This window comes from Capsicum annuum, chromosome 2 (genome assembly GCF_002878395.1).
Source record: "Capsicum annuum cultivar UCD-10X-F1 chromosome 2, UCD10Xv1.1, whole genome shotgun sequence".
NCBI lineage: Eukaryota > Viridiplantae > Streptophyta > Magnoliopsida > Solanales > Solanaceae > Capsicum > Capsicum annuum.
Window position 1 is genome coordinate 99,422,870 of NC_061112.1, and position 9,831 is coordinate 99,432,700.

Here is a 9,831-nt window from a genome sequence, read left to right on the forward strand (position 1 = left end):
CAAATGTGTCTAAAATGATGTTCAAAAATTTTAAAACTCACCCGATAATACTTATAGATAATCTTGATCATGAATCAATTTATAAATCAACAATCAAAGGACAAAAAGATCAAAAATAAAACCATTGAAATATTGAGGCCAAAAATAACACTAAGTGTCAACACTTATCTAAAATTTTCTAAGTCTGGGACCACTTTTGGCATGCTATATGGGGCTGAAATGGGCCAGGACTTTACGGGGTCTTACAATATCTCCCCTTGGAAATATTCATCTTCGGATGAGACTGATTAAGCTGAGAGAAACTAAAGTATTGAGATTATACTGACATGTATAGCTAAAACATGACTGAACCTTGAGGCATGACACATGACTGAATTAATCCATAAATGCAGGAATGATATGAGAATGATATGCAGCTAAAACTAAGCATGGAATAGATTAAATCTAAGGAAAACAGTTACCTTACGCTGAGTCTAAGTTTGTGGAGAAGAGATAAGGGTACTTGGTTTGCATGTCCGCTTCTACTTCCCAAGTGGCTCTCTTAATGGACTGATTCCACCAAAGAACTTTGACCAGGTAAACTTCTTTATTCCTTAGTCTAACGATCAAGGATTTCGACTAGAACTTCTTCTTAAGAGAGACTATTCGGAACATTTATACTCTCCATGGGGACTACAACTACTGGGTAACCCATGCACTTCCTTAACAAGGAGACATGAAACACTGGGTGCACTGATGCTAAGCCTGCATGCAACTAAAGTTCATAGGCTACCTTTTTGAAATGACTCAAAATCCTATAAGGACTAACATATCGGGGACTAAGCTTCCCCTTCTTACCAAACCTCTTCACTCCCTTTATAGGAGAGCTTTTCAAATACACAAAGTCGTCAATCTCAAATTCAAGATCTTTTCTTCTCACAACTGCATACAATTTTTGTTAGCTCTAGGTTGTCTTAAGTCTCTCCCTGATTAACTGAACTTTCTCCAAAATATCAAACACCAAGTCAGGCCCTATTAAATCAGTTTCACCTACCACAAACCAACCAATTGGATACCTACATCTCCTTCCATAGAGAGCCTCAAATAGAGCCATCTGAATACTAAAATAATAGTTGTTATTATAGGCGAACTCAATCAAAGGTAAGTGTCCATCCCAACTTCCCTTAAAGTCAATGACACATGCTCTCAATATATCCTCTAGAGTCTAAATGGTCCTTTCTATTTGACCATCTGTCTGAGAGAGGAAGGTTATACTGAGATGGACTTAGGTACCAAGACCCTTTTGGAAGGCTTTCTAAAAGTGAAAGGTAAACTTCATACCTCTATCTGAAATGATGGACAATGGGACACCGTGTAACCTAAACAACTCTCTAATATAGAGCCTGACATAGTCCTCGGCTGAATAGGAAGTATGGACTAGCAAGAAATGGGCAGACTTGGTCATCTTGTCAACAATAACCCAAATTGAATCATGCCAATAAAGAGTATGAGTCAGACACATCACAAAGTCTATAATCACTTTTTCCCACTTTCATGTGGGAATACTAAACTCCTGCATGGAATCACTAGCCTTTTGGTGATGGACTTAAAGTGATAGCTTAAAGCTAATGGGGAGATGATAGAACAAGTACCAAAGTCAGGCTTTTAGATTCTAGTAGTAATGCTAAAGTAATATAGAATATTAGTAAGGGAGAATGTTTCCCAACCTATTCTTATATTGGTGTAAAGTTTTTCAGTCATCATGACATCTACTCATACCTTAAAAGTCAGCCCATTGATCACAGCTCATATTCATGCGCTTTATAGAAAAATCAGGTACGCTTCCATTTCCTAGTATTAGGAGTTCTAGTTCACTCAGCAATACAAGTTATATTCCATTACATCATGAACTCTAAACTCAGGTCATGCATCTCATGACTCATATACTTATGTTTCACAGTATGTTCAAATCTAGGTACTCATGCTACACTTCTAATGATCAGCGAAATTCAGTTTATATCATGTATGTCCTTAGTTTAGCTCTCTTCGATGAATTCATGCTTTTAATAGTCTATTCCTTAGGCCTTAGTTAAGTGTCAAAGTTATCCTTTTATTTTTCAAGTCCTCATTTTCTAAGTTTTTGTGACCTCTCTTTATGTCATGGTTAGTTGAAATTGTATGTGTGTTTTCTAGGGCTAGTGCATAAAAGTTGTAAGGATAGAGGTTTAGAGAATATGAGAAAGATACTTTTGTGATTGTTTGCCTACAAGTTCATGTATGGTTATGAAGATAGGCTTGAATGTCATATTGATGAACAAGTGGAATGTATAGTTGAGTATAAGCTTTTGGTATAATTTATTCTAATTTGTCAGTAATCCAGTTTAGCAGTCACACAGAAAAGTTCCTATAGTTTTTCCTCTTTCCATCTAGTCTTACTATCTAATGTTTCATAATTTTAACTATTCCATGGGATAATTCAGTCACATCCATGCAAGTTACAAATTTAGTTTAATCCATGTATCATGTTTCATATTCAGATATTCAATCATGATTCTATTCATAAGTGTCTTGTGCATCATCCCAGTCTTTTCTCAGTATTTCAGTCAAGTCACGTCATTCAGGAAATGAATGATCCCAAGAGGGATATTGTAATACCTCGAGTATTCATGTCCTAAAACTCTTATCTTTTATTCACAAAATTAGATCTATCTTGAATTAATAGTTACTCATAAGTTGACTCTCTTTTTTATATCTCAGTCGTACAACCATTCTCATGTCAGTGCATGTATTCACGAAAATCAGTTTGGTTCATGTATCCTGCTTCAAAATTAGTTATGCAATAATGTTCCAAGTCATTCATGTTCAAAATATGATCTCATTTACCATCGTACAGTAATCTCAGTCTAACCAGTCTCATTCGAGGATGAATGTTCCCAAGGGGGAGATAATGTAACACCCCATATTTTTGAGCTAGTCTATGAACCGTCGATCCTACGTGTAAAACCTATAATCCAAATGATTCTCATGTGAATATAAGTTTCATGATCTTTATCCTCGTGTTTGATGTTCTTTCAAGGTGAAAATTTTTCATTAGAATCACTTAGAACATTGTTGAGCTTAGAGCCTTTGATTCGTCCAAAGTTTGGTATTCGATTCTACAAGGGTCTACTTTAAATATGTATAAATTTGTATATACATATAATTTTGCATCTCAAGACCCACCAAAGTTTAGGTAATTGAATTATCTTTCCAACGATATCAATTTCATCTTAATTCGATACACGAGAAAAAAGTTATGGCATTTTTTGTGAGAGGCAGTAAGTCGACGCGATTGGGATGTGACGCATTGGTCATTGATGTGATTAGAGATGGGAGGATATGGAAACCACATTACGGAACTGTTTCACATGCTATTTCAGCTCCTAAAGGGTCTAGGGGCACTTTGGTCACTTCCCCTCACCCAAATCCGCCTATAACATTTAATTTCAGCCCCTAAAAGCATTAGATACATGATTTCTCATCTTTTTCTCTCCAAGAAAACCCTATCCCCCTCAAGAACGCCAAGAACTTCATCAAAGTTTCTTCAATACAATCAAGAAATTAAGGTTCCTAATCCAAGAAGTTCAAGAAAAAAAGGTTTCAATAACATTCCCAAGGCTTCCAAGTCAAGCTTTTAATTTCAAGATTAAAGCTTTAAGGTGTGTGGGAGTTCATCCATGGGTCCTCTTCTATCCATGGAGCCCAAAATCCTTTTATTTCCATTAAAGAATGAATTTTTTTATCATTATATTATTTTAAATGTTCAAGAAAGATTGAATTGCATGTTTTCATTGTGATTTTAATTAATTTCAGCCCATGTGTGATTCCATGCAAGATTTTGAATTCCCCATGCTATGAATTTGAGTTTCTCGTGCTTTATTCCAGTGAATTCCATGATAGATCCTAAATTCATGATTTTTAGCAACATTCCTATGTCTTAAATTCATGCTTTCCACATGTTTGATAAAATTCTCATATCATGTTCAATCAATTTCAAGATGAATCCCAAAGTTATGAATTTTTCCATGTAACTCTATTGTCCACCCATGTTTAAGGAATTCTTAGGTTCAAGCTATGATCTTTACATGTATGATTAAACGCCCATGTCCTATTTCAAGCGAATTTCATGTGAATTCCTAAATTTATAATTTTAGTTATGTAATTAAGGGTGGCAAACGGGCGGATTGGATTGAATTTGAATGGGTTAAATATGAATCGAGCGAAAATGGTTTGAATTACAATCCGCCTATATAAATATGGGTAAATATGAATTTGATCAAATATGGATTGGGTAAAAGTGGTTACAACCCACTTTAACTCCTAAAGTCAAAAACATAAAACTTCTATATCATATCAACTTGACTTTTTTTTCGATTGTTTTTTTTTTTAGTTTTTTTCTTTTCAGTTTTTTTCTCTCTCTTTTCTATATATAGCTTCTAGTTTTATTTTTATTTTTTTCATTTCTTTTTTTCTGTCTCTTCTATATCTACCCATTGCCTCTCTTTCTTTTTCCTTTTTTTTCTTTTCCTTTTTAGTCTCCTTTTCTTTCTATTTTTTATTTTGTTTTGTTTTTACTTCTTTCTCATTTTTTTCTTTTTTCGTTGTATTTTATGTTTTATATTTTTTTTATTTTCGAAGAACATAGTTAAGTCGAGTACAAATTATGGATGATGACTGAAATATCATAACCACTCAGTATATTTGTATTTTCCATCATTTTTTTTCTTTTTCCTTTTCTCCTTTTTCATTATTTTTTTCTTTTTGATTTTTTTTGTATTTTTTTCTTCAATTCTTTATTTACCCTTTTTTTCTCTCTTCTATCTCTAACTTCTACCTCTCTTTTTTTTTTCTTTTTTGATTTTTTTTCTATTTTTGATTTTCTTCTTTTTTTATGATAATGAAAATACCCTAAGCGTATATTGATTTATATTCGTCCAACATTTATAATTTGTGTAAGTACATTCAAGTGGACTCCACCTAATGGACAGATACAGAGATAGTATCCTAAAAGATCTTGGGATTACATTCGTCAAACCAAATATCTTTAGCAGTCGCAAGAAGTAAACAAATCAAGGTTTCTACATACTTCCTGCCTTGCCTGACCCGAAGCTCTTCATTTCGTGCCTTACTTCTGCTCTAACGAGAACTCCAAGATTAGGGAGTTAGAAATTGGATTTGAAGCTAGACTTTCCCATAAATCAAGGGCTATGTGGATCCTCTGCCATATATGAAATGGAATAAAGATGGACCAAGCTACTTAATACAATTGTATTTGTATTTGATTTTTAGACTTCAAACTTGTATTTATTTGTTATAGTTTGCACCGTCATATAAATTTTATATAATTCGCACTTATATTTTAAAAGGACTATTTTGTATTTGTAATTTATCTTTTACTGCACATTGTATTTGTATTTTGTGATTTTATCTTGCTTGTATTTGTATTTGTATTTTATTTTCATTGATGAACTTGTATATTTAAAGATCTATTTTATATTTGTATTTTTAAGTTCTGTGTATAGTATTTGTATTTATAATTGTATTTGTTTGTATTTGCATTCGTAGTTGACAGTATCATTTGTATTTTTAAACAATTGAAAAAGAACAGTTATTTTTCTTTCTACGAACACTTATATTTATATATATTGATACAACTTGTATTTTATTGATATTAATTAAACAATACAAATAAAAATAATAAAATTATGCAAATACAATTGCTAAATTATACAAATACAAATGTTACATTTGCATCAAATGATACATGTTTATACAACTTGAACCATATGCATACTAATGATACTTGTTTCTATACAAATATAAATGATAAATTTGATATACAAATACTAATGACACATTTGCATTAAATGATACATTGTATATTTATATATTTTAGTTTCAAAAAAATACAATTAATTCATACACTTATTTTTATATAAATACAAATGATAAATTGTACATATTGATAATTAATCTATTCAAATACAAATAATAAAATTATTTGAAACGTATAGTACGATACAAATAAATTTAAAGTAAAAAAAATTATAAAATATAAAATGCAATGAAAAAAAAGATGAGGAAAAAAATATTAAAAATAAGAAAAATGACGAACCAAGAATGAAAAGGGGGAAAACGGAAATACAAAAAAAAAAAGAATGCGAAGAAAAAAGAAATAAAATTGAAAAAGAAAAAAATTGATGAAATAGAAGAAAGAAAAAAGTGTAAGAAACTAGTAAAAAATAAGTGGAAAAAAACAAAAAATGAAAAAGAAGAAATAGTAAATTAAAGGAAAAAGGAAATAAAAATAGTAAACTAAAGGAAAAAAGAAAGAAAAAACAAAAAAAGAAACTAGAAAAGAAAAAAAAACTAAAATTTTAAGCATAGGGGGTGATCTCTGTGTTTAAATGGGTACCTATATTTTACCCATTTTGTCCATATTTGTATGATCTTTTAAAATGAGTTGAAGTCCATATTTACCTATTTGAAATATGAGTGATTCAATTCAATAAATATGGATTAAATGGACTCTTGTCACAAATATGGGCTGAAATTGCCAGCTCTATATGTAATCATGCTATGCTCTCATGTTTAAGATATTTCCATGTTCAAGTTCATGATCCCCATGTGTTTGGTGAATTTCCCCATGTTAAAGTATTAATCTCCATGTTCTTGATGAGATTCTCAAGTGATGGGTTTCTTTAAATAATGCTTACTTATTATGGTCTCAAATGCTCTCATGTATCCTTATTATCTATGCTATCGAGTCCTATGGGGTATTAAATACCCAAAATTTAGCTGTTTATCTAGTCTCCAGTTGAAATAGAATGATTTCGTAGTATCCCAAATAGTAGAATTCGGTCAGTCAACAGAATCAGTATGAGTTCAGTCAAGCCTAGTACAGTCTAGTGATCAATTCAGTGTCAATTCAGTTAGGAGTAGGGTTCAGCACCGAGGGAACCTAGGGATGGAGGAATTCCTGCCAGTAGTCCCTGAGTTACAAAACTACTTAGCCACCATAGGGTAAATTGTCTTCCTGCCAAACTAGGGTTGACGTAACCATATACATCTCATGAGTCTTCCTGCAAGATTATGGTTGACCCAACTAATGTTAGTAACCTGTGGCACAGTGCTAACACCCTTCCAACTGGGTTACAGGTTGGACCCCAAATCAATCTATAATCAGGATATATCAGTTAGATGATAACTCCCACAGTTTTAGTTTCAGTAATCAGTTCAGAACTCAGTTCAGTTTCAGGTTTTCTTGACCATAGCATACAATTATCAGTTATTCAGGTATCAGTATTTCAATTTACATACTATTTCAGAATCATGTTATATGATTGGTATTGCATTCTCAAATAATACATTTTCATGTATTCATGTTTGGTCATCTCATGTTGTTCAGTTAGTCCTTGTCTATTTGCATAGTACTCTACAGTTTCAGTCCAGTTATTCAGACTATGTACAGTCCATTCTAATATGACCAGTATTCAGCTATCAGTCATTCAGTTAAAAAGATAAGCTTAGTATATGTTATGTTTGGTTCTATATGTTTAGGTATTCGTGATCAATATAATTGTATATTTAGATCCTCGATGTGATGTCAGTTTTCATCACGTAGTTTTCGACTCAGTATTCATACATTATTCACATTTTATCGTATCCCAGCTTCAGTTCTACTTATATCATTAAAGTAAGGTTTTACAGAAACTAAGTATAGAGATTCACCATCTTATCAGAGTATGTTTGTCACTCATGCTTTAATATATTTTAGTTTTCAGTTTATTCCAGCCTATTAGTTAGTCTACTTACACTTAGCATGTATGTTTTAAGATTACGTATGAAATTAGTGTTACGTATTGCATTCACACCTGCATACTCAAAACATTCTAGAAGTACTGATCCACACATATGTTTATGTGATACATTGTCTCATAATGTAGGTACCAGTTATAGCCTACGCATCGATATTAGACAGTTGCGGTGTCCAACCAGCAGGTGATGAGTTCTCTTATTTTGGGAACTCCAGAAAATTTTAGTTCATGTACAGTTCATTTATTTTTTTCATATGTATTGATTAGTGGTAGTTGGAGGCATGTCCCAACTATCTATAGTCAGTATAGTAGAGGCTTCATAGATGTCAGTTAGAGTCAGTCATGTAAATTTTAGTTTTTTCCTTCAGTTTTATCAGATTGTAAACTTTATCAGTAATGTATTTATTTAGATTATGCCATGAATATGTTTCTGCACAGCAGAACTTGTTATTTATTTTACTATAATTCAACTGCTTAACAGTATGCCAATTCATGGGTTAGCTTGGGATCACTTGTGGTTCCAAGCACTGTGTGACGACTAGGGGGTATCTCGGGTCGTCACAAACTTGAATGGGACTACTATAAGTACTGAACATGTAATACCAAGCATATGTCGTCTATCTAAATTAGTTTAAAGCTGAAGTACTGAGTTTCTAATAACTGAATAACTGATAACTGTAAGTCATGATCGTAAAGAACTGAACTGAGTTCTGTACTGAATACTGAATACTGAATACTGAAACTGTAATTGTGGGAGTTATCATCTAACTGACATACCCCAATTATGGACTGATTTAGAGTCTAGCCTGTAACTCCAGTTGGAAGGGTGTTAGCACCGTGCCACGAGTTACTAACATGAGCTGGGTCAACCCTAATCTGGCAGGAAGACTCATGAGATGTATATGATTACGTCATCCCTAGTCTGGCAGGAAGACGATTTACCTTACACTGACTATGTAGGTTCTGTAACGCAGGGACTACTACTAAGGGTCAAACCCTCAACTAGTAGAATGCCCCCATCCCTAGGTTCGCTTGTGGTCCTTCAGGATTATAAGCACCGCGTGACGCCCAGGGTGTAGTCTCGGGGCATTACAGTTAGACACAGGCACAAGTCAGTTCCATTATCAAACATAAATCCAACCTTTAGATGTCTCTACTCTTACCTTTAAGACAAAAAAAATGTAAGAGATTCAACCTTTCCTTTAACAAACTCAAAAAATAAAGATGTATTCAAGAACACATACCTTCCGTACGAATCCTAGGAGCAAAAAAAAGAGTAAATACTTGGACTTTATGTCCTCCTCCACTTCCCATGTAGCCTCTTCCGCCTTGTGATTCTTCCATAGAACCTTAATCGAAGCTACATCCTTGGTCCACAACTGACGAACTTGCCTATCCAATATCTCAATCGTGACCTCTTCATAAGACAGAGAATCTGAGATACCCAATCCCTTTAAAGGAACAATCAAAGAAGGATCTCCAATATACTTTCTCAACATGGAAACATGAAAGACTGGATGAAACAAAGCCCAAACTAGAAGGAACCTCTAATTTGTAAGCAACATTACCAACCCTCTACAAAATCACATAAGGACCAATATACCAGGGACAAAGCTTTTTTTTTTTACAAAACCGCATCACTCTCTTTATAGGAGATACCTTTAAAAAGACCTTATCTCCAACCTCAAACTCCAAGTCCCTACACCTCATATCCGTATAGGACTTTTACCGACTTTGGGAAGCCTTAAGCCTATCCCGAATCAAACATATCCGCCTCACCAAGCTAAAACCACCCAATAAGAGATCTACACCTCCTACCATACAATGCCTTAAAAGGTCCATACCAATACTAGAGTGATAGTTATTGTTGTAAGCAAACTCTACCAAAGGTAGATGCTCAACTCAATTGCCACCATAATCAATCACACACGCCTGAAGCTAGGGGTGGACATTCGGTCGGTTCGGTCTAATTGTTTAATATCGTTTCGGTTTATAG